This window comes from Tamandua tetradactyla, chromosome 23, assembly GCF_023851605.1.
Source record: "Tamandua tetradactyla isolate mTamTet1 chromosome 23, mTamTet1.pri, whole genome shotgun sequence".
NCBI classification, from domain to species: domain Eukaryota; kingdom Metazoa; phylum Chordata; class Mammalia; order Pilosa; family Myrmecophagidae; genus Tamandua; species Tamandua tetradactyla.
Window position 1 is genome coordinate 10,645,493 of NC_135349.1, and position 22,863 is coordinate 10,668,355.

A 22,863-nucleotide genomic window follows, 5' to 3' on the forward strand; every position below is an offset into this window, starting at 1 on the left:
CCGGTCTGTGCTGGGGGAAAGTTGAGGACCTGCATTGTGAGGTCCGGAGCCCCCAAAGGCTTTGCACAGACCTACCTCAGGCTGAGCTGGAACTAGAGGGACCATGATCCCCAACTCAAGGGCTGCCCCCTCGGCTGACAGTAAGCATAAGCTAGAACCCCTCATCTTTCCACCATTCCTGACCAGCTCACCTTGGCTTCCAACAGGGGAGCCTCCGTCAGGTCACTTTGGAGCTGATATAACACAAGCCCCTACCTATCCCCCCAAAGCTTCTGTTAGGGATAAAGAAGACGATGTGGGGAGAAGGACAGAGAAAGGTCCTCAGGTACTATAAGATGACTCTAAAAGTCTCCATAGCCCTTCTAGTCCTTCTGAATACATAGGTGAAGACTCTCAGCTCCCACCAAACCCCACAAGCCCCTCTGCTCCAATTTTTCTACCATTGGTTCATAAGGTTGAGTTTAGTCTTGGCAAACTTCCACTAGCTAAGACGGAAAAATGAGAGGACCTTTATCCTAACTCAATTGTTTGGTCTGGTACAAAGTAGCCTGCACATGTTCCAAACCATTTTTTTTGGTAGGAAAACAGGGCAAAGCAAGTGAGCAAACAAAAACCTCCCTACCCTTTATTTATGCCAAGTCTTCAAATGTCCCCATTTTAGTGTTCCCTAAAGAAAGGGAGTAACTACTTTTCTATCATCTGTTTACTCCAGAATGTCTACATTTCAGTTTTATCTAAGGAAACGAAGGTTACTTTCAAAAAATAATACATGAAATCCTACCAAAATCATGACTTTCCTAGCTAGAAAAGGTTTCACAGGGGAGGAACCATACCATCAAGGGGAACAAAATAAGCCCAATCGCTCTTAGTTTCTCTGTAGTCCATCTGATTACAAAGCAGTATAAGTAGAAAAACAGGGCAGAGGGGCTTGGCAACACTCCCCAGACTCGGCAGGGAGTTCGAAGAATAAGCTTTGAATATTGGTTTTACCACAACCTCCTTGCCAAGCCTTAATCAACAAGACGATAAAAATATGAATTTTGCATCCAAAAAACATCTCTCACTTTGGTCTTACACAGAAGTTGAAGTTTTAAAACACAGTCTGTAGCATCCTTTATTCTTTAGTCTGATTTACCTTAGTCCAAACCAGATCAGCTTCATTCATATCTCTAATTGAAGCCTGATCTCTTTTTCAGCTTAACAGTTGCTGCATGGGGTAATGCTGACTTCCATGGTGGCAGAACTTTAGCGCTGAGTCTCAGATGGCCAGATACCCAGGTTATACACAAAGAGCTCAGCATCTCAGAATGTGGAAATAACAGTTACAACTCAGTAATAGATGTGACTGCTTACAATCTAGGAAACTTTACAATAACTGGATCATATGGCGCCCTACACATAGCATCCTATGGAACCATCACGCTGCCCTCCAGAGGGGCTGCACAACTCTGCTTCCCTAACAACAGTGAACAGGTACATCTTTCTCTCTACATTTTCTCCGGCACTTGTATCTTTCTGCTTATTTTTTTAAACGGTTTTACTTAAACATTATACAATCCATCCCAAGTAAACCATCAATGGCACCTGGTATAATCACATAGTTATGCATTCACCACCACAATCTATATGAAGACATTTCCATTTCTTCCGCAGAGGAAAAACAAAAAAGAATAAGAATTAAAACAAAGCAAATAAAAAGGAGAAACACCACCACCACCCTTCTATCCCCCTCTTATTGACATTTAGCTTTGGTATATTGCCTTTGTTACATTAAACAGAAGCATATTACAATGTTACTATTAATCATAGAGCCTAGTTTGCATTGATTTTTTTCCCACACACCATCCCATTTTCCACACCTTGAAATGTTGACATCAATAGTTCTCCCTCATGTAAAATCATTCTTCTATCTGTACATGTTTCACTATCACTGTCCACTGTAGGTTTCACTGTTACACAGTCAGTCTGTATCTTCTCTTTCCTTTTGGTGTCATGCATGCCCCTGGCCTTCCTCTTTCAATCACGCTCACACTTTGCTTTGCTCAGGGTACTTATTGTGCAACCATTGGATAGTACTGTGGATACATTTCTGGATCTTTACAATCAGTCCTGTTGAACCTTCTGGACTCCTTCAGCATCAAATGTCCAATTCCTAGCCTCTTTCTATGTCCTGATAACCTGTATAAATTAAGGGAATGCTCAAAACAGATGGGATCGTTGAAAGAAAACAGGTGCCAATTTGAAGGAGTTCCTAACGGCTATAACTAAGACAATTCAAGTACTAAATTAAAAAAAAATGATAGTATTGGATTGCAGGGGATATTTGCCTCTGAGTTTATTTTTTGATTGTGGTAAATGACATATAATATAAAAATTACCAATTTAACCATCTTATTATGTTCTAATCCAAAATTCATTAATTCTGGGAATTTCAACCAGGCAATTAACTTGAGAAGAAACCTTATTAGTCATCATTTAGTTCACTCTATCCAAGTGCTTCAGGTCTATGATATGCCAAGTGATTGTTAAAGATTTTTGCACAGATTGCAACTCTTAAATGTTCGATAAACTACGCAAACAATATATGCCTACAACTAAAAATAACTATTTTAGCCCATCCTGGTAGGTGTATGGTAGCATCTTATTGTAGGTGATGGTTTTCTCTGAGGTGAAAGTCACACAACATAAATTACATAACCACTCCAAAGCACACAATTCAGCAACATTTAGCACATTTATAATGTTGTGCAACCACCTCAACTCTGTAGTTTCAAAACCGTTTGAATACCCCTGGAGAACACCCTGTTCCCACACAGCAGTCACTCCCCATTCTGCCCCCACACTGTTCTTTGGCAAAACTAATCTGCTTTCTAGCACTGTGGATTTCCCTGTTCTGGACATTACATATGAAAAGAACCATACAATGTGCAACCTTTTGTACCTGCTTCCTTACACTTCATATAATGTTTTCAAGGTCCATTCATGTTGTAGTATATATCAGAACTTCATTCCTTTTTACAGGTGAATAATATTCCTTTGGGGGACTAGAACACAATTTGTTTATTTATCAGTTGATGGATATTTGATATTTGGGTTGTTTCCACTTTTTGGCTATCATGAAAAATGCTACTATGAACGTTCATATACAACCTTGTATTGCATGCCACTTTTAAACTCTTTTGGGGGTATATACCTAAGAGTAGATTTGCCAGATCATATGGTAACTGTACGTTTAACTTTTTTTGTTTTGCATGGGCAGGCCCTGGAAATTGAACCAGGGTCTCTGGCATGGCAGGCGAGAGCTCTACCTGCTCAGCCACCATGGCCAGCCCACCCCTATAATAAAACTATTTTCCACAGTGGTTGTACCAGTTTACAGCTCCACCAGCAATGCAGAAAGGTTTCAATTTCTCCACATCCACATCAACACTTGTTATTTTACATTTTTCTGATAAAGGCCATCCTATTGCAGGTGAAGCAGCATCTTATTTTGGTTTTGACTTGCAGTTCCCTAAGGGGTAATGATGCTGAATATCTTTCCATGTGCCTGTTAGGCATTTGTATATTTTCTTCGGAGAAATGTCTCAACAAGTCTTGGCAATTAAAAAAATCTTTTTGGTTTTTTTAGGTATGAGTTCTTTATATATTCTGGATATTAGACTTTATCAGATATATGATTTGAAAATATTTTTCCCAAGTCCATGGCTGTCTTTTCACTTTCTTGGTACTATACTTTTATGCCCAAGGGTTTTTAATTTTAATGAAGTCCAATTTCCCTAGTTTTTTCTTTGGTTGCGTGTGCTTTTTGTGGCCACATCTAAAAACCCACTCATTGCCAAATTAAGATTTACTCCTATGTTTTCTTCTAAAAGTCGTATAGTTTGTAGCTCCTACATTTAGGTCTCTGATCCATTTAGAGTTAATTTTTTAATATGGTGTGAGGTAGGGATCCAAATTCATTTTTTTGCATGTGGATAACCAGTTGTCCTGGTACCATCTGTTTTGAAAGAATATTCTTCCCCCATTGAATACCCTTGAAACCCTTGTCAGAAATCAATTGACCATAGATGTATGGATTTATTTCTGGACTCTCAGTTCAACTACATTCATCTACACTTATGTCAAGATCACACTGTTTTGATTACATAGATTTGTAATAAGTTTTGAAACTGGAAAGTGTAAGTCCTCCAAATTTGTTCTTCTTTTTCAAGATTGTTTTGGTTATAAGGGTCCCTCACAACTTGGTATAAATTTTAGTATTAACTTTTCCATTTCCACAAAAAAGTCTGTTGGGATTTTAATTAAGGGACTCCCTTGAATGTGCAGCTCATTTTGGGGGAATACTGTCCTCTTAATAACATTAAGTCTTTTAATCCAAGAACACAGGATGTCTTCCCATTTACTTAGGTCTTTCATTTCTTTCCACAGTGTTTTTTAGTTTTCCATGTACAATTCGTTCATCTCCTTGGTTAAATTTATTCCGACGTGTTTTATTTTACTTTTTGATGCTCCCATAAATGGGATTGTTTTCTTAGTTTCAAGATTGAAGATTGCTAGGGGAGCACTGGGTTTTAACCATAGAATAAAATATCCACGAGTCCATACATATCTAAACAAATAAATGGGAAAGAGGAGCAGCTCTTTCTCACAGTGGAATTCCAATTAATAAATGTAGGAAGGAAAGAGGGAATTAGAGATCTATTGGTATTTGCCATAAGACAAATACCACAGTAGCAACTGCTGCAAACAAGACCCACCAGCAGATGTGCTAAAGTTAGTGGGAAAAATAGTAACTTTACTATCATATTTTTACTAATATATTTATTATATTAGGTGGCAGGCACCAACCTAATCAAGGGATCAGGGTAAACATCACTAGTAATAAGACTTATAGGTATCAGGGACCTTGGACCTGATGCACTGAGAAGAGAACACCATGTTATGTGCATGACCTCACATCAGTCATGAGGAAACATCAAACAAATCCAAATTGATGGACAGGGTACAAAACAAATGACCAATGTTCTTCAAAAGAATCAAGTTTATTAAAGTTCAGGAAAAGCTAAGGAACTGTCATAGACTGGAGGGGTCAGAGAGATGTGGCAACTATATGCAAGGTGGGAGCCTCGATGGCATCTTGGAACAGAAAAAGGACAGTAGTGGGAAAACTGGTGAAATCCAACTTAACTCTGTGGTAGAATGTGGTAGGTGGAATTCTGTACCCCAATCAACACATGTCCTTAATCCTGATCTGAGTTCCTGTAGGTGTGAACCCACTGTACACTGGACCTCCTGAAGATGTTATTTATAGTAAGGTGTGGCCCAACTAAATGAGGGTGGGTCTTAATCTGGACTACTGGAGGCTTTATAAGGAGGTCACAGGGGTAAGTTGGGGGCAACCTAAAAGAAAAAGGAGATGACGTGGCCAGGTGATGAGAGGCAGAAATAAGGAACCCCAAAGACTGCTGCCACCACACTAGAACACTACAGATCTCTGGGGAGAAAGCAACCCTTCTTCTTTTTTTAATGCAATTTTACTGAGATACACTCACACACCACACAATTATCCAAAGGGTACAACCGTACAACAGCACCATCACACAGCTGCACACTCATCACCACAATCAGTATTTGAACATCTTCATTACTCCAAACAAACAAAAAAAAGAATATAAATAAAAAAGAACACCCAAAGTATCCCAGACCCCTCAGTTTCTCCCCATTATTTATTTATTTTGTCCTTATTTACTTACTCATCTGTCTATAAACTGGATAAAGGAGGTGTCAGTCACAAGCTTTTCACAATCACATGGCCGCACTGTGAAAGCTCCATAGTTACACAATCATCTTCAAGAATCAAGGATACTGGAATACAGTTTAACAGTTTCAGGCGTTTCCTTCTAGCTATTCTAATACACTAAAAATTAAAAAGGCATATCTATACAACCCATAAGAATAACCTCCAGAATGATCTCTCAACTCTATTTGAAATCTTTCAGCCACTGAAACTTCATTTTCTTTCATTTCTCTTCCCTCTTTTGGTCAAAAAGGTTTTCTCACTCTCACAATGGCAGGACCAGGCTCAACCCCAGAGGTCATGCCCACACTGCCAGGGAGATTTACACCCCTGGGAGACATGACCCACATAGCGGGAAGGGCAGGGTGCCAGTTTGAATTTGTTCTATACCTCAGAAAAGCCATGTCCTTTAATTCTCATTCAATATTGCTGGGTGGGAGCTTTTTGGCTCTTTCCATGGAGATGTGACCACTATTTCAAGGTGGGGTTGCTTACTGGGGCCCTTTAAGAGGGAACCATTTTGGAGAAAGCTGGAGAGCCGCCAGAACTAAAGAACAGACAGAGCCCCGGGGAAGCCGTTGAAGATTCCTGGAGAAAAAAAGCTAGCAGAGGTCACCATGTGCCTTTCCAGATGAGAGAAACCCTGAACATAATTGGCCTTCTTGAACTAAGGGATCTTTCCCTGGGATGCCTTAATCTGAACATTTTCACAGCCTTAGAACTGTAAACTTGCAATTTAATAAATTCCCCTTTTGAAAAGCTGTTCCTTTTCAGGTATATCACATCCTGGCAAACTAATACAGGCAGTTAGCCTATATGCCGAGTTGCTTAGAGAAAGAGGCCATATCTGAGGAACAAAAGAGGTTGTCTGGGGGTGATTCTTAGGCATAATTATAAGGAGGCTTAGCTTTTTCTTTGCAGGAACAAGTTTCCTAAGGGCAAGCCCCAAGATCGAGGAGTTGGCCTATGAAATTGGTAGTACCAATGCTTCTGAGAATATCAGGACTTCCCCAGGCGGGGAACTTTAATATTTCCACTATTCTCCCCAGTCCCTCAAGGGGACTTTACAAATACTTTTTTATTTTCTGTCCAGATCACTCTGGGATCTACTGGGGTATTACACTAACCTGTACAAACCAACAAGATTTCATTTCCTATTCAAGGTTCCATGTGATTATGGTGCTCGAATAAACTTACCATACAAGTTAAATTAGATAGCGTGCTACAGAAAATATAAATTTTGCACCAAATGAACATGTCCTCCTTTGGTCTCATACAGAAGTCAAAGTTTTGAAACACAGCCAATACTTTACCCGTTAGTCTGATTTACCTTAGTCCTAACTAGATCAGCTTTATTCATATCTCTAATTAAAGTCTGATGTCTTTTTCAGCTTTTTTTTTTTTTTAACAGTTGCTGCGTGGGGTAATGTTGACTTTCATAGCTGGAGAATTCTAGTTCTGAGTCTTAGGGGTCAGAAAGATACACAAAGTTCCAGGGAACAACCAGGTTATACACAAAAAGCTTAGCATCTCAGAATTGAGAAATAACCATTACAACTCAGTAACAGACATGACTGCTGTAAGAGCTTACAATTTGGAACCTTTACAATAAGCCTTCCCCTGATAAGCTATGTTCTCAAATTCAATTCTCAAAGATTGCACACTACAATTAGTCCATATTAGTGAGGTGTTACAATATTTGTCTTTTTGCTTCTAGTTTATTTCACCCAACATACTGTCCTCAAGGTTCATTCACCTACTTGCATGCCTCACAACTTCATTTTCTTTTTGCAGCCGCTCAATATTCCTTTGTATATATACCCCAGTTCACTCTTCTGCTCATTAGTGAATGTATCCTTAAGCCACCTCCACCCACTGCCCCGTAAACACCAGTGTGCAAATGTCAATTTGTGTCCCTGTCTTCAGAGATTCCAAATAAAAACCTAAAAATCGGGTTGCAGGATCAACCTAAGGTTGTAGTTGGCAACCCTACACTTAGCCTCCTGTGGAACCACCACGTTGCCCTCCAGAGGGGTTGCACAACTCTGCTCCCTACCAACAGTGAATAGGTACATCTCTTTCTCCACATTTTCTCTAGCACTCGTATCTTCCTGTTCATTTTTAAAGGGTTTTATTTACACATCATACAATCCATCCCAAGTTAACAAGCAATGGTTCCTGATACAATCACATAGGTATGCATCCACCACGACAACCTATAACAAGATATTTCCACTTCTTCTGCAAAGAAAGAAGAGGGAAAAAATGAAGGAAAAAAAATAACATAAAAGGAGAAACAGCAACACCAAGAATCCCATACTTCTCCCTTATATCCCCCTCTCACTGACATTTAGCTTTGGTATATTGCCTTTGTTACATTTAATGGACGCATATTGCAATGTTACTAACTGCAGAGGTTACTTTGCAATGATTGTATTTTTTCCATATACCATCCATTTTCAACACCCTGCAATGCTGATATTCAACTGTTCTCCCTCATGTCAAAGCGTTCTTGTATTTGCACATTTAATCCCCATCACTGTCCACTCTAGGTTCCGTTAAGTTATAGTCACAGTCTCCTGTGACTTCTTCTATCTCTCCTTCTGGTGTCATACACGTCCTTCCTTTCTCAACCATGCTCACACTCAGCTTTGTTCAGTGTACTTACAATATTGCGCAACCATCAGATGGTATTTTGCAATCCATTTCTGGATTTTTACAATCAATCCTGTTGAACATTCTGTATTCCTTCAGCATAAAATGCCCAGTTTCTGCCCTCTTTCTATTTCCTGATAACCTGTGTTCCCAACTTGATCTCTCAAAGCTCATTCACTCATGTTAGTTCATATTAGTGAGATCATACAGCATCTGTCCTTTTGTTTCACGCTAATTTCACTCAACATAATGTCCTCCAGGCTCATCCACATCGTTGCATGTGCCATGACTTTATTTTGTACCCTTACTGATATAGTCTTCATTTCTCCTCTTCTCCAAGCCTCTCTCGCCTGTCTTTTCCTATCTGCCTATAGTGCTCGCCCTTGTATTTCTTGTAGAGCAGGTCTATTGTTTATAAACTGTCTCAGTGTGTTTGTCTGGAAATATTTTAAACTCTCCCTCATTTTTGAAGAAAAGTTTTACCAGATATAGAATTCTTGGTTGGCAGTTTTTATCTTTCAGTATCTCAAATATATTATACAACTGCCTTCTCACCTCCAGGGTTTCTACTGAGAAATCCACACATAAGTTTTATCAAGCTTCCCTTGTATGTGATGGCTCACCTTTTTTTTTTTTTTCTGCTTTCAGAATTCTCTTTGTCTCTGACATTTGGCCATCTGCTTCGTAAGTGTCTTGGAGTGGGTCTATTCAGATGTATTCCGTCTGGGGTGCACTGAGGTTCTTGGATTTGTAATTTTATGTCTTTCACAAGAGATGGAAATTTTTCAGTGATTATTTCTGTGCCAGTCTGAAAGTATTATGTATTCCCAGGAAAGCCAGGCTTTAATCCTGATCAGCTTTTTCTTTCAATCTTGATTCAATATTGTAGGCTGGAAACTTTGATTGCATTATCTCCACGGAGATGTGCCGCACGTGATATTTTGATTAGACAAAGATGTGATTTCACCCGTTCTGGGGGGAGGGGTCTTGATTAATTTACTAGAGTCTTTAAAAGGGGAAATATTATGGAGAAACCTCAGAAAAAAGAGAGTCAACTGAGAGAGAGCTGAGAGAAACTTCAGAGCAGAGCTGACACAGATTGAGACACTTGAAGAATAGAAACATATGTTTGGAGATGCTTGGAGCCCAGCCGACATTGCCATGAGATGTTAAACAAGCCAGAACCTGGAGAGAACCAAGGGAAGCCAAGAGATGAAAGTCATCCCTACAGAAGCAAAGTGAGGAACCCCAATGGGAAGAGGCTGAAAGCAACAGAGCCCCGGAGCAAGGGACCAGTGTGTCTTCCCACCTGGCAGAGGTGTTCCAGATGCATTGGCCTTTCTTGAATTGAAGTATCTTTCCTGGGATGCCTTAGTTTGGACATTTTCATAGGCTTAGACCTGTACATTTATAACTTACTAAATTCCCTTTATAAAAGCTGTTCCATTTCTGGTATATTGCAATCCAGCAGCTTACAAACTAAAACAATTTCCTCCATTATTCTTTCTGCCTTTTTTCCTTTCTTTCTCCTTCTAGGACACCCGTAACACTTACACTTGTAACTTGATCTTGTCAGTCAATTCCTTGAGACCCTACTCATATTTTTCCACTCTTTTCCCTATCTGTTCTTTTGTGTATAGGATTACAGTTGTCCTGCCCTCTATGTCACTAATCTTTCTTATGCCTCTTCAAATTAGCTGTTGTAAGTCTCCATTGTGTTTTTCTTCTCTTCCACTGTGCCTTTCATTCCTATATGCTCTGCCATTTGTTTCTTCAAGTGATGAGTTCTTCTTTATGGTCTCCCAATGTCTTTTTTATTTTTTTCATCTCTTTTGTCATATCTTCCCTCAATTTGACTTAATTTTTTATTTGGTTTATCCTACTGTTTGAACATCTTTAATTAGTTGTTTCAACTCCTGTAACTCACTTGAAGTGTTAGTTTGTTCCACCGACTGGGCCATATCCTCATTTTTCCTAGTATGACTCATAATTTGTTGCTGCTACCTAGGCATTTGAGTTCCTTGATTAGTTCATTCTGGAGGTCATTTTGCGTTTTTACCTAGGGTTTTCTTTTTGGTTGGCTTTGTTTTCATCTGTTCTTTAGCATTCAATTCAACTTATTCTAGACCTCTAGCAAAGCGTCTATTTGATCAGAATTTTGCAGTTCTTGCTTTTCTAGTTCATGCCAAGCCTACATGAACCTTTTTTATGAGGAAGGTCCTCCTAGATATGATCAACCCTAATAGATTTTCCCAGATAAGACAGGTGTCAGGAGGAGGGGTAGTCAGTATCAAGCTTCCCTGTGGATGAGACCCAGCAGGTTGTCAGACTTTCCCATTAAGCCTCTGGACTCTGTGCTTTTCCTATCCTGCTCAGAAGGTGGAGCTTGTCAGTTGATAGCTCCCCACCAGCATAAAGTGGTTTGGTGCTTTCAATTCTCAGCAGACCCTGAGACGCCCAGGGCCTGGTTGAGGCAGAGGCTGAGATAGAAGGCGGATCTAAACTGTTTCTGTTTTCTACCCTCTGGGGTCTGAATTCTCTGAATGAGAACCACCACCTGAGCCGGGCCCCACCTCCCTTTTCTTGGGGAAGATATGTCCTTTAGAGAATTATTTCCTTCACTTGACTAGTTACTTTGTCCCTCAGACCTATCTTAACTCCACCCTTGCTTAGGTCATTAAAAACAATTGAAAATGCATAAGGCTTTCCCTAATGAGCTTCTTAGAATAAGAAATCCCTTTTCAGAGCCAGTCCCCAGGGTCCACGGTTTGCTAGTTAAGAACCAGAGTTGGTACCAGGCTGCATGTGCCCCTTTTTGGTGGGGGCACAACCCTTTTCCAGTATTCTAAGCTCAGCTGACTCCAAAAACTTCCTCTTTTTTTCTTTTTCCATCAGCCCTGCCTCCTCTCTGCTAGAAGAGACCTCAGGGTTCCTTTCCTGCTTGCTCTGGGTTTATCTGTGCTTGGAGCTTGTATTCAGCAGTCCCAATTTGTTTATTAAAACTGCAACTGGTTTTAATTTTCTTCCTCCTGGTAGAGACTGATTATTTTTCCTATGGGGAAGTAACTCCAAAACAGCCTGCTGCTACAGTGGGGGAGGTGCACCAGCTGCCCATTTTGGGGGCTTTACTTATAGTTCTGTGCTGCGACCTTGGCCCATCCACCCATTCCAGACTGGTGTACTATGTGTGTCTAGTCATGTGGTCTCCTAAACATTGTTCCAGACAGTTCCTGGCTAATTACTAGCTGCTCTAGAGGACTAACTAAATTCCACACCTCCCTACTCTGCCATCTTGCCCTGCCTCCCCAAGCAAGCATTCCTGATTTCTTGATTTTTGACTCCTAGCTTTAAAACTGTGAGCCAATAAATTCCTGTTGTTTAAACCAACCCACTGTGTGGTATTTGTCATAGCAGCCTGGAAAACTAAGACTTACAGTTAATAGCATTGTAGCAAGGTTAATTTCTTGTTTTTTTTTCATTTTTTGATGGTTAGATAAGATGTTATTAAAATAAGGAGATGAGAGTACATAATACAGGAACTCATTATATTTTGCAATTCTTCTGTAAATCTAAAATTATTTCAAAATTAAAATAAAATAAAATGGATGTGGATCATGAATAAGATCCTGGAACAGAAGAAAATGGACATGAATGGAACAAACTAGGGAAACCCTCACTAGGGATATGGTTTCATTCAGGCCTGCAGGCGAAGCCTGTGCCTATTTTGAAAATGAAATTTTATTGGAAGATAGCCAGTTCACTCATTTGCATTGTCTCTGGCCATCTTCTTGCTAAAACAAAAGCATTGAGTAGTTGTGACTGAGACCACAGGGCCCACAAAACCTAAGATATTTACTCTCTCACCCTTTACAGAAAAAGGTTTCCAACATCGGTTAATTACAATATTATACCAATGTTGATTTCCCATTCTTGAAAACTGTACTATGATTTTATAAGCTGTTAATGTTAGGGAAAGCAGGGTGAGAGATGTAAAGACACTCTATACCATTTTTGCAACTTTTCTGCAAATCTAAAATTGTTTAAAAGTAAAAATTTAAACAATAGTAACAACAACCCAGCAGCATCCTTATTGCAAGGCCTTCTTATCAGCACCCTAGACACACCTTACATAATCCTACTTGTTTTTGCTTCGCTGTTCTCCCTCCCAAAAACGTTCTTCCCTTTCTCTCTGAGCCATCAAAGTTGTATCTTCAAAGATTAGGTCATACCTCTTCCTCCGTAAAAGCCTCCCCTCCTAGTTCACAGTCATACTCAATTATAGTACTTACCTGCCTAGAGTATTCTCTGTTGCTTCCCTTTCTTCTTCTCTCACCCAGTTATGAGCTCCTTGGGAGCAGAGTTATGTCTTATCCATTTCTGTATCTCTAACAAGGGCTGAATAAACATCTGAGGACCTCGATTCCCTAAAAACTCCAAAGAACAAAGGTTAATACCCCTGGCTCCAAAAAAGCAAGACTTCAAGACTGCAGAAGAAAGCTTGACTGCTTACTAAGCAGGAGGCAGGCAGAGGGAGCACATCCACTCCACGCAGTCTACTCCATGCTGCTACATGACAGGCACCGTGCCAGCCCTACATACAAATTCTTTCTTTTGAGTCTTGTGATAAACCTATTTAGATAAATATTATTTCACTGGCACAGGTTCAGAGACCTAAGGACCAAGCAGACTCTCTAGGGTCCCACAGCCAGCAGCTCATGGAGGTAGACTGAACGACCTTGCGAGACCCTCTCTGGCGATGTCCTGTTGTAACCCGTTGCTTGCTACCCACAGGCAAAGCAGGGGGTACATGCTGGCTCATGGTGGTCCCAGGTGGTTGTCCCAGTGTCTATCGTTATTCCTGGTTCAGCCAGCAGTAAGATGAGTTTTGACCAGGGCAGCGAGGACCAGGTGGCCATATCAGGTGCCCGGGCAGCGGCTCTACACACACAGTGGGTCTCAGGCAGAGCCTTTATGTCTGTTCAAAATGCAGCTTCAGACCAGCTCTTGCCACAAGCAGGCTGGAAGCAATAACACTGAAGATGAGGCCATCCTCTTCCCTGGACAGTCCAGATTGTTTCATGGGATCAGCTTGATGGCAGTGATGGCCTTGCTTGCATTTCACTCTGATATTAGGTCATACGCTAAAGTATGGCCATCTAGCTCATCTGTGGCTGTATATTCAGACCATGCTTTTAAATTCTGGGGAGTGGAGTTATTAAAACTCACAATCCCATAAACAAATTAGTAATAATTAGACTACCTTCACTCCTGTCACAGAGGAATGCCTTATAGTGTCTATAATAAGTATCCATGATTATTGCATCCTTTACAAGATTACCCATTGGCACTAAACCACCATCTGAATGGAGCCTTTTATTGCTCTGATCAGGTTCTCTCATAAGACAAAAATCCTTTGGTACTGGCCTGACATTATAAAGTCCTTTACTCAGGGTAAGCACAGTAGGTCACATCGGATACTCAGGTAATGCTCCATCTGGCAGGTACTGCCCAGAGAGCTGCACATCTGGTTGCAGTGAACTGTGGGGACAGGCTTGGGTTATAGGAACCCCTGCTCCACTGCAACTGCCGGGGCTTCCTGTTGGAAAAAGACACCCGCCACGGCAAGTGGTGCACCCTGCAGGAGGGGCCGGGAGGGCATTTCTCCAGGCCACAGCACAGGGAAAAGCTGTGCTCTGAGCACCTGAACCTCTCCCTGGGGGGCTAACGCATAACTTTATGCAAAGCCCACTGCAGGGAGGGTGACTCTCTTGGGCTTTTGGCTCTACCACCCCAACATATGACTTCCCAGTTGGTGCGACAGGGACAAGATGGTTGGAGGACCCAGCCCCGGCTGTTACATGCTTCAGTCCAGAAGTGACACGCATCTCTTTCTTGCACAGCCCATTAGCTGAGATTAACTTCAAGAGAGCTAAGAAATGAGGAGGAGCACACAGGGATCGTGTGATCAGCAAATGCATCTGCCACAAGGGCGCAGGACTTGCTAAAGATGAAGGAAAGCCAGAAGCAGAAGGAGTCTGGTTACTCAAGAAACCATGACCTATAAACCTGATTTTGAAACTGAGATATAACTCATGTGCCATAAAATTCCACCTTTTAAAGTACACAATTCAGTGTTTTTTAGTAAATTCATACGGTTGTGTAACCATCACCACTATTTCCAGAGCATATTCATCACCCCAGAAAGAAATGCCATCCCCCACTAGCAGTAACTCCTGGTTCCTGATTTGTTAACTAGCAGAGTAAATTGTCTAAGGATGTCTTTCCCTCTTTGCTGGACCAAATCTGCAGGGCCCTGACAGCTCACAACTATCCTTATCTGTGGGTTCTCTCCCTCTCTCATTTCCTCTTTGCCGCGACTACTCATCTATTTACCTTTTCTAAACGAATACTGCTTGTAATAACAATTAACATGTATTAAACACTCATGCTATGATACTCTACTATTCTATTTAATCCTTATAACAATCCTCTGAGACAATGGAGCTGTAGTTATCACAGAGGTTAAACTACCTTGTCCAAAGTCAGGGAATTAGACCAATATCCCTCAAAGACACAGACGCAAAAATACTCAACAAAATACTACAGCGCATTTTGTACAAAGCCTCCCTACAGTGGGCTCTGCAGCTTCTAACAGCAAGCTGCATCTAAGAGCACCTTGAAAGAATTATACACCATGACCCAGTGAAATTTATCCCAGGCATACAAGGATGGGTCCGCCTAAGAAAATCAACGTAGAACCAGGATTCAAACCCAGTCCAGCTGGAGCCAGCCATTTGTAGGCCCTCCCAAACTTCTAGAAGAAGGCAGTTACAGAGGTTGTTTCATTTAATGACTTGGGCTTCATTTTGCAGTTAGCATGCTGGCCGTACCATTGAGTGACAGCACTGTTCAACATTCAGCATCCCTGGGGATGGTCACGGACATGGTAGAGGCTGCGTCTGGTGGAGGACGACTTTTAGCCTTGTGCCCCTCGTGCGCATCAGGCCCAGCATGACCTGGGTGCTCAGTGTATGTTTGCTGAATGACTGAATGAACAGATCTCCTGGACCAAAGCCATCTGCCCACACTTTGTGGTGTGACACAGGCCCTTCAGCCAAATACCTGCAAGAGCATCTGCACAGAACCAGTGCTGCTTTCCGAGGACTTCTGGCTTTGTCTAAAGGTCATCTATGACCTGCTGAGAGGCAAGAAGACAAACCAGGTTTTCCAATTTTCACAGCAAAATGGAGGAAACCACAATTGAGATATATGAAGAACCCCAGGCCCTCTGCTCTGCACTGCCCACCTCAAACTAGGGACAGTGCATGAAAAGTGCTCTACAAACACTTGCTGAATGAATAGAGCTGTTCACTGCTTTATTCAGTGTAATCAACAAAGCCCAGGGAAAAGTGCTTCTCGTGTGATAAATTGAACTGCTTCCTTCTTTTAATAATGGCTGCTCCAGGGTGGGCCACGGTGGCTCAGCAGGTAAGAGTACTTGCCTGCCATGCCCGAGGACCCGGGTTCGATTCCCAGTGCCTGCCCATGTAAAAAAAAAAAAAAAAAAAAAGAATGGATAATAATGGCTGCTCTGAAACCTCATCCTTCTTTGCTTTGACCTCCATGAAACTTGGAGGAGAATTTTGTCTCAATCACAACAGCACCCTTTGATTGCTTTTTTAAAATCATCACACAGTTGTGTATTCATCATCATGATCATTGTTTGAACATCTGTCTCACTCCAGAAAAAGAAATAAAAAGACAAAATAAAAAAACCACACATCCCATACCCCTTAAACCTCCCTCTCATTGTCCAATAGTATCATAAACTACCAAGTTTTTTTAACCCCTTATCCCTCCCCTACTATTTATTTTTTATCCTTATTTTTTTACACATCCGTCTATACCCTGGATAAAGGGCGCATCAGACACACCGTTTTCACAATCACACAGTCGCATTTGTCAAAACAATATAGTTATATAGTCGTCTTCAAGAATCAAGTCTACTGGAATGCAGTTCAGCATTCCAGGTACTTCCTCCAGCAACTCCAATACACCATAAACTAAAAAGGGTAACACATACGAATAACCTCTAGCATAACCTCTCGACTCTTTGAAATCTCTCAGTCACTGAAACTTTATTTTGTCTCATTTATCTCTTTCCCATTCTGGTAAAAAGACTTTCTTACTTCCATGATGCCGGTTCTGTCTCATCCTGGCAGTCCGGTCTCATGTTGCCAGGGAGATTTACACCCCTGAGAGTCATGTCCCACATAGGGGGAGGGCAGTGAGTTCACTTGCTGAGTTGGCTTAGTGAGAGAGGCTACATCTGAGCAACAAAAGAGGCTCTCTGGGGGGTGACTCTTAGGCCTAATCATAAGTAGGCTTAGCTTCTCCTTTGCAGGAATAAGTTTCATAAGGGTGGGCCCCAAGATCGAGGGCTCAGCCTACTGAATTGCTATGACAAATATATGAGATATAAAACATCCAGCACATGAGCTGACATACAGCAGACATGCAAATATTAGACTTTTTCTATTTTTCATTAGAATTTTTTTCCTTTTTTTTCCTATATGGGCAGCCTGCAGGAATCAAACTTGGGTCATCAGCTTGGTAGCCAAGAACCACCATTGCACTGCCTTAGAATTTTTTTAAATAGACAAATTTATTCATGCTTTTTGGCATCCAGATAGATGATCTAGCAAAATTTATAATACCATGTGTGGAGGGGTTGTACCCAAGTTCTTTCTCTTCTTTAACTATAAAATGATTACTTGAATTAACTCCTGGATAAACAATCAATTGCAGAAGGAGCATGAAATATTTTAAATTTCATATCTAGATGGAAAATTAAAGTCCTACAAAAAGTTCATATTGTACCTTAGAATAATCTTCAAAAATTCAGATCAGATCCAATTTTGATATCTGGGTTCAGACAATATGCAGAAGAAATCTCAGCAGTCAACATGGTTAATTAAAAAAGCCATAATTCGGATTCTAGTCCTAGATCTTAGACACATTTTTTTAAATTCCTCTTCACCCTGACTCTCAGTACCTAATTGCTTTTGATGGCAGGGATTAAATGATAAGATGCCCTGCCCTGCTCACTTGGACACTGCTGCCCCAAGGGTTTCAAAATAGTCCCCATATCTTTAAGAATGCCTTAGCAGCTAACCTTCAAACCTCCAGCTGCCTCAGAGCACATTCCTAGCATGAATCTTATTTATAGTCATTACTGACTACAAGCCCAAGGTGGATGTAGAAAGTCTGCGAAAAGTTTGTTGCAATCATTGCTGATTACCAGCTCTGAATGGATATAGAAAGTTGTACAAGGTACAGGAAAGTGAATTTTGTTTGTTGTCATTGCTGACAACAGCCCTGAATGGATACAGAAAGTTACAAAAGGTTTGTGAACATGAATTTTGTATTCTGCAATCAGTGCTGACTAAAATTCAGTGAGTTTTTATGTCTAAGGGTGTAAGTTTTGTTCTAAAATAAAATGGCTAAACAAGACTTGAATGAATATAATTTCTCTCTGTTAAAATAATGTAGACTGGTAGTCTGCTCTTAATGAAAGGTTATAAAAAGTTTTTCTTAACCAACAGAGTACTCTGTCTAGAAGACAAAGATTTTATATTATATCAAAATAGTATCCTTGTTGATGTTTATGTTGATCTTATTCTTCTCACTCTTAAAGGAAAACTGTTACAAAAGGTTTATTCTCTCACCTTGCAAAAGTGAGATGCTATCCTTTTGTTAAGCTAAATTCATCATATATTTAGAAAGTGAATAAAATTCCTAAAAAGTTAACAATGTTCTCATTGTCCGTGTTATATCCTAATACTGATCTGTATGATGTTAGATGTTGTTACTACAGATGTAGTGCAGAGACTACACTGCTATTCCCCACACTCAACCAGCCATCCCACATTAGTCAGTGTTCTCTAGGAAAATGAACCAACGACAGATATCTGTAAATATGAAATTTTGTAAAAGTGTCTCACACAACTGTGGGAATGCACGAGTTCAAATTCCATCAGGCAGGCTGCGGGCTGGCAACAATGAAGGTCTATGACGAATTCCCCAAGAGAATCTGGCTGGCTGAAGTAGAGACAAAAGTTCTCTCTTCTGATTGCTGAAATCATCACCTCTCCCTGAAAAGTATTCAACTGGTTGGATTAAATCCAACTGACTGGATTCTCTCACTGTGGAAGACACTCCCCTTGGTTGAGCGTAGATGTAATCAGCCATAGGTGCAATAAACTGACTGATGATTTAATAAACCAGCCTTCTGGTTTATTAACCAGCCATGAAATGTTGTTGCAGTAATGGTTAGGCCAGTGCTTGCCTGACCAAAGAACTGGGCACCATCCCCTGGCTAAGCTGACATATGAACCTGACCATCACACCCTCAACAGCACAGCCAGAGATTTCTATGCTCCCACAGGTAGGGCCTGTGACCCACTGACAGCCTGAAGCAGCTACAGAAGACAAACCATTAGCCCAAACTCTCTTAAGATGAAAGGAATTAGAAATCTCTGACGGGAGAATTGAGGTAAGGGCTAGAATTAGAGCAGTGGCTGGCTGGATGAGCAAAGGGCAAATTCCAAGCAGTCGGGCCACAAGGAGAAAGATATCTTTGAGAAGAACAGCAATAAACAGCACCTGAGTGAGTCATCTACACTCAAGCATCAACTGAGGAGGAAAAAGGGAAGGATAGTAAAATAGTTGATAAAAATTACAAAAGGAACAAAAGTCTATAAAAGCAGATTACCTCACATTGCCTGGGTCTCTCACCTTTCACCTCTCTTTTCTCAAGAGAGTGCCCACATGACCTCTCACATGAATTCTTAATAAAGTTTTACCTGCTTATTCTAAAAAAAAAAGCCATAGTCATTCATTTATTCATACATTGATCCATTTAGTATTTATTGAGTGCTTATGTCACACTGTTCTATGCAATGAATTTACATTTGTGTAAATGACAAAGTTCTCTATTCTCATGAATTCACATTCTACTCCAACCATAGTACAATTAGGAGATGTAGAATTAGACTCCTTTTATTATAATTCACTTTCGTATCCTTTACGGAAGTTGACAGAGAAGAAATAAAACTCAAAACAATTAGACAGTGAAAACCACTGTAAATTCTTAAGTGAAGGTGGGTGATGAAAGCAGAGGTTGAAGACGGATCTAGCAATGGTACCATGGACAAATCTCTGGGGGGCGATGGGAATGAGCAGGGAGGAAGACGTACGGACTCAGGGAGGCCAATTACGGGGCTAGTGCAGCAGGAAATGACAAGGCACTCCAATAAGACCACTGTAGTAGGAAGAGATTGAAAGACTAAAAACTGACAGTGCTTGGAGGTGGAAGAAGTCCCTGGGTGAAGAAGAGGCAAATGGCAAATAAATGTATTTTATGCTTCAGGGACAGGAAGACGACGAGGCCATTGATAGGACTAGAGACCCTGTTGGTAGGTGCTTCAGGCAGGTGCTGCTAAATGACCGTAGGGAGTTTGCAGATCATATTACAAAATGGACTGTCTAACACATCCACTTATTACCGTGTGGTTCCATAAATAATCACAAGGGTTCTAAAACTCTCACTGAAACCAATAAGCATTCTTCTCCATAAGACCACAGACCCCTGACAGAAGACTTTCCAATAACTGGAATGTATACCAACTGTGATAGTTAGATTCAGTTGTCAACTTGGCCAGGTGAGTATACCTAGTCTTGTTGCTGCAGACATGAGCCAATGGTACGTGAACCTCATCTGTTGCTAATTACATCTGCAGTTGGCTAGGAGGCGTGTCTGCTGCAATGAGTGACGTTTGACTTAATTGGCTGGTGCTTAAATGAGAGATTGCAATGTGGCACAGCTAAGCAGCTCGGCATTCCTCATCTCAGCACTTGCAGTTCAGCCCAGGCTTTTGGAGATGTAGAAAGAAGTCACCCCAGGGAAAGCTGTTGGAACCTAGGGGCCTGGAGAGAAGACCAGCAGAGACCATCCTGTGCCTTCCACATAAGAAAGAACCTTAGTGGAAAGTTAGCTGCCTTTCCTCTGAAGAACCAACAAAATAAATCCCCTTTTATTAAAAGCCAATCCGTCTCTGGTGTGTTGCTTTCCAGCAGCTAACAAAGTAGAACACCAACCTAACCCACCCCTGAAAGAATCTAGGTAGAATTGACTGATACATTATCCTGGGAATTTAAGAACGACTCTGTTTGTAGAGTTGAAAATAGACCTCTGGTGACCTACAGCTATGGAGTCACCCCATCTGCATGCAGGAAAGGTGACCATGAGTTTATGTGTCCCTACACAGCCCTGAAAACCTTTGCACAGAACTAAAGCAATGATCAGGCACACTTGCAAGGATCAAAGTATCACAACAATGACAGCGCTCTATGGGCACTTGCATAAGTACCAAAGTAAGAGGTAATGTGGAAGGCTGACTTCTGCAAACAGGCAGGGCCACAGGAAAAAGTACTGAAGATAAAATCAGGGAGTTTTTTTTAAAAAAAAAAAGACAAAGAAAACACATTTCATAAATTCCACCTAGAAGTAAGTTAACATGAGTTCCACCTTACTAATTAGAGGGCACGCCACACAGCATTCACCCTTCTCCTGGTTATCACAACCAAGTGGACACAAGCCAACTTCTTCCATTCCATTGTTCTATCACCGGAAGAATTCAATTGTCTGAGTTTGTAGTGCCCCAGTTTGGCCCATCATTATGTTCTTGTTTAGCCTCAAGGCAGATGTTTTTCTGGGAAGCATGTATGCGATTGTCTCAGCTGTGTACCTACAGCTGTACAAAGAAGACTGGAATGACTCAACCTTCCAACACTCCAGTTAAAGGCCAATTCTTAGCTCATATCATAGAACCAAACCCACCCAAGTCATGTCTTTATAAGTGAAATAAGCCTTCCATGACAGCAGCTTTTTCCATAAGCACCCAGAGGAAGGACCAGGTCTTCCAGGTGCTCGGCTCACAACATATTCAAGCAGTAACACCATGTTGCTATGCCAACCAGCATCAGGCCTAACAGTGGCTGGTGAGTTTGGTTCCACTGGATCAACCAATAGGGATTACGAGCCTGCAAAGAAACAATTTGCCCAAGGGGACACCTCTGCCATCTTCACATGCTAATCCCAACAGATACACAAGTGATGGAAATGCCTCACATGGAAGGGGCTGAAGAAGAAAAATATTTTTAAGATGTCGTAGTGATAAGACTTCAATTAGAGATATGAATGAAGTTGATCTTGTTAGGACTAAGGTAAATCAGACTAAAGGGTAAAGGATGTTATTGACTATATTTTATAACTTCATCTTCTGTGGGAGACCAAAGGAAGAGATGCTTATTTGGTGCAATTTTATACTTTCAGTAGGACACTATACAATTTGACTTGAACCTTAATTACATGGAACCTTGAATAAGGAGTACGATCTTGTAGGTCTGTACAGGATGGTATAATGTCCTGGTACACCCCAGGGTTATCTGGGCAAAAGATTATAAAGTATTTGCAAAGTCTCCTGGAGAGACTGGGGGGAAAGGTAGAAATATTAAACTTTCCCACTTGGGGAAGACCTGATATTTTCACAATCATTGGAGACTCCCAATTTGATGGACCAGGCCCATGATCTGGGGATTGGCCCCCTATGAAACATATTCCTGCAGAGGAGAAGATAAGACTACTTGTAATTATGCCTGGGCCACCCTCAGAGAACCTCTTTTGTTGCTCAAATGTGGCCTTTCTCTGTAAGCCAACTCTTTAGGTGAACCTACTGCCCTTTTTCCTATGTGGGACATGACTCCCAGGGTGTAAATCTCCCTGGCAACATGGGACAACATACTCATCCCAGGGATGAGTATGGACCTTGCAAAGCAGGACTGAGAAAGCCTTCTTGACCAAAAAGGAGAAGAAAAATGAAACAAAATAAAGTTTCGATGGCTAAGAGATTTCAAATAGAGCCGAGAGGTCATTCTGGAAGCTATTCTTACACACGATATAGATATCCCTTTTCAGTTGTTGGTGTATTGGAGCAGCTAGAGGGAAATACCTGAAACTGTTGAACTGTAATCCAGTAGCTTTGATTCTTGAAGATGACTGAATAACTATACAGTGATTGTGAAAACCCTGCGACTGAAACACTCTTTGTCCAATGTAAGGACAGATGAGTAAGAAAAAAAAATCATAGGGGAGATGGGATTTTTGGGTGTTCTTTTTACTTTTTTAAAAAATGTACAGAGCTCCTACTTGGAACAATGGAAATGTTTTGGTAATGGATGGTGCTGATGGTAGCACAACATTGTAAACATAATCAACAGCACTGCAATATATATCTGAATGTGGTTAAAAGGGGAAATGTTATATTGTATATATGGCGATGGGACACAAT

The 22,863-nt window shown here is 41.0% G+C and overlaps 1 protein-coding gene across 5 annotated transcripts in view; it reads right to left on the reverse strand.

Moving 5' to 3' along the window:
- The window catches only part of POR (cytochrome p450 oxidoreductase), a 66,108-nt gene that overhangs the window by 39,370 nt on the left and 3,875 nt on the right, over positions 1-22,863 (reverse strand). Inside the window, exon 1 of one of the 5 annotated variants that reach the window (XM_077140907.1) lies at positions 12,742-15,976. The exons of the other annotated variants lie outside the window; for them this stretch is intronic. The gene's annotated coding sequence lies outside the window, so the exon portion shown is untranslated. Of the gene's footprint in view, positions 1-12,741; positions 15,977-22,863 lie in introns of those variants that run through there. 5 annotated transcript variants of the gene reach the window in all.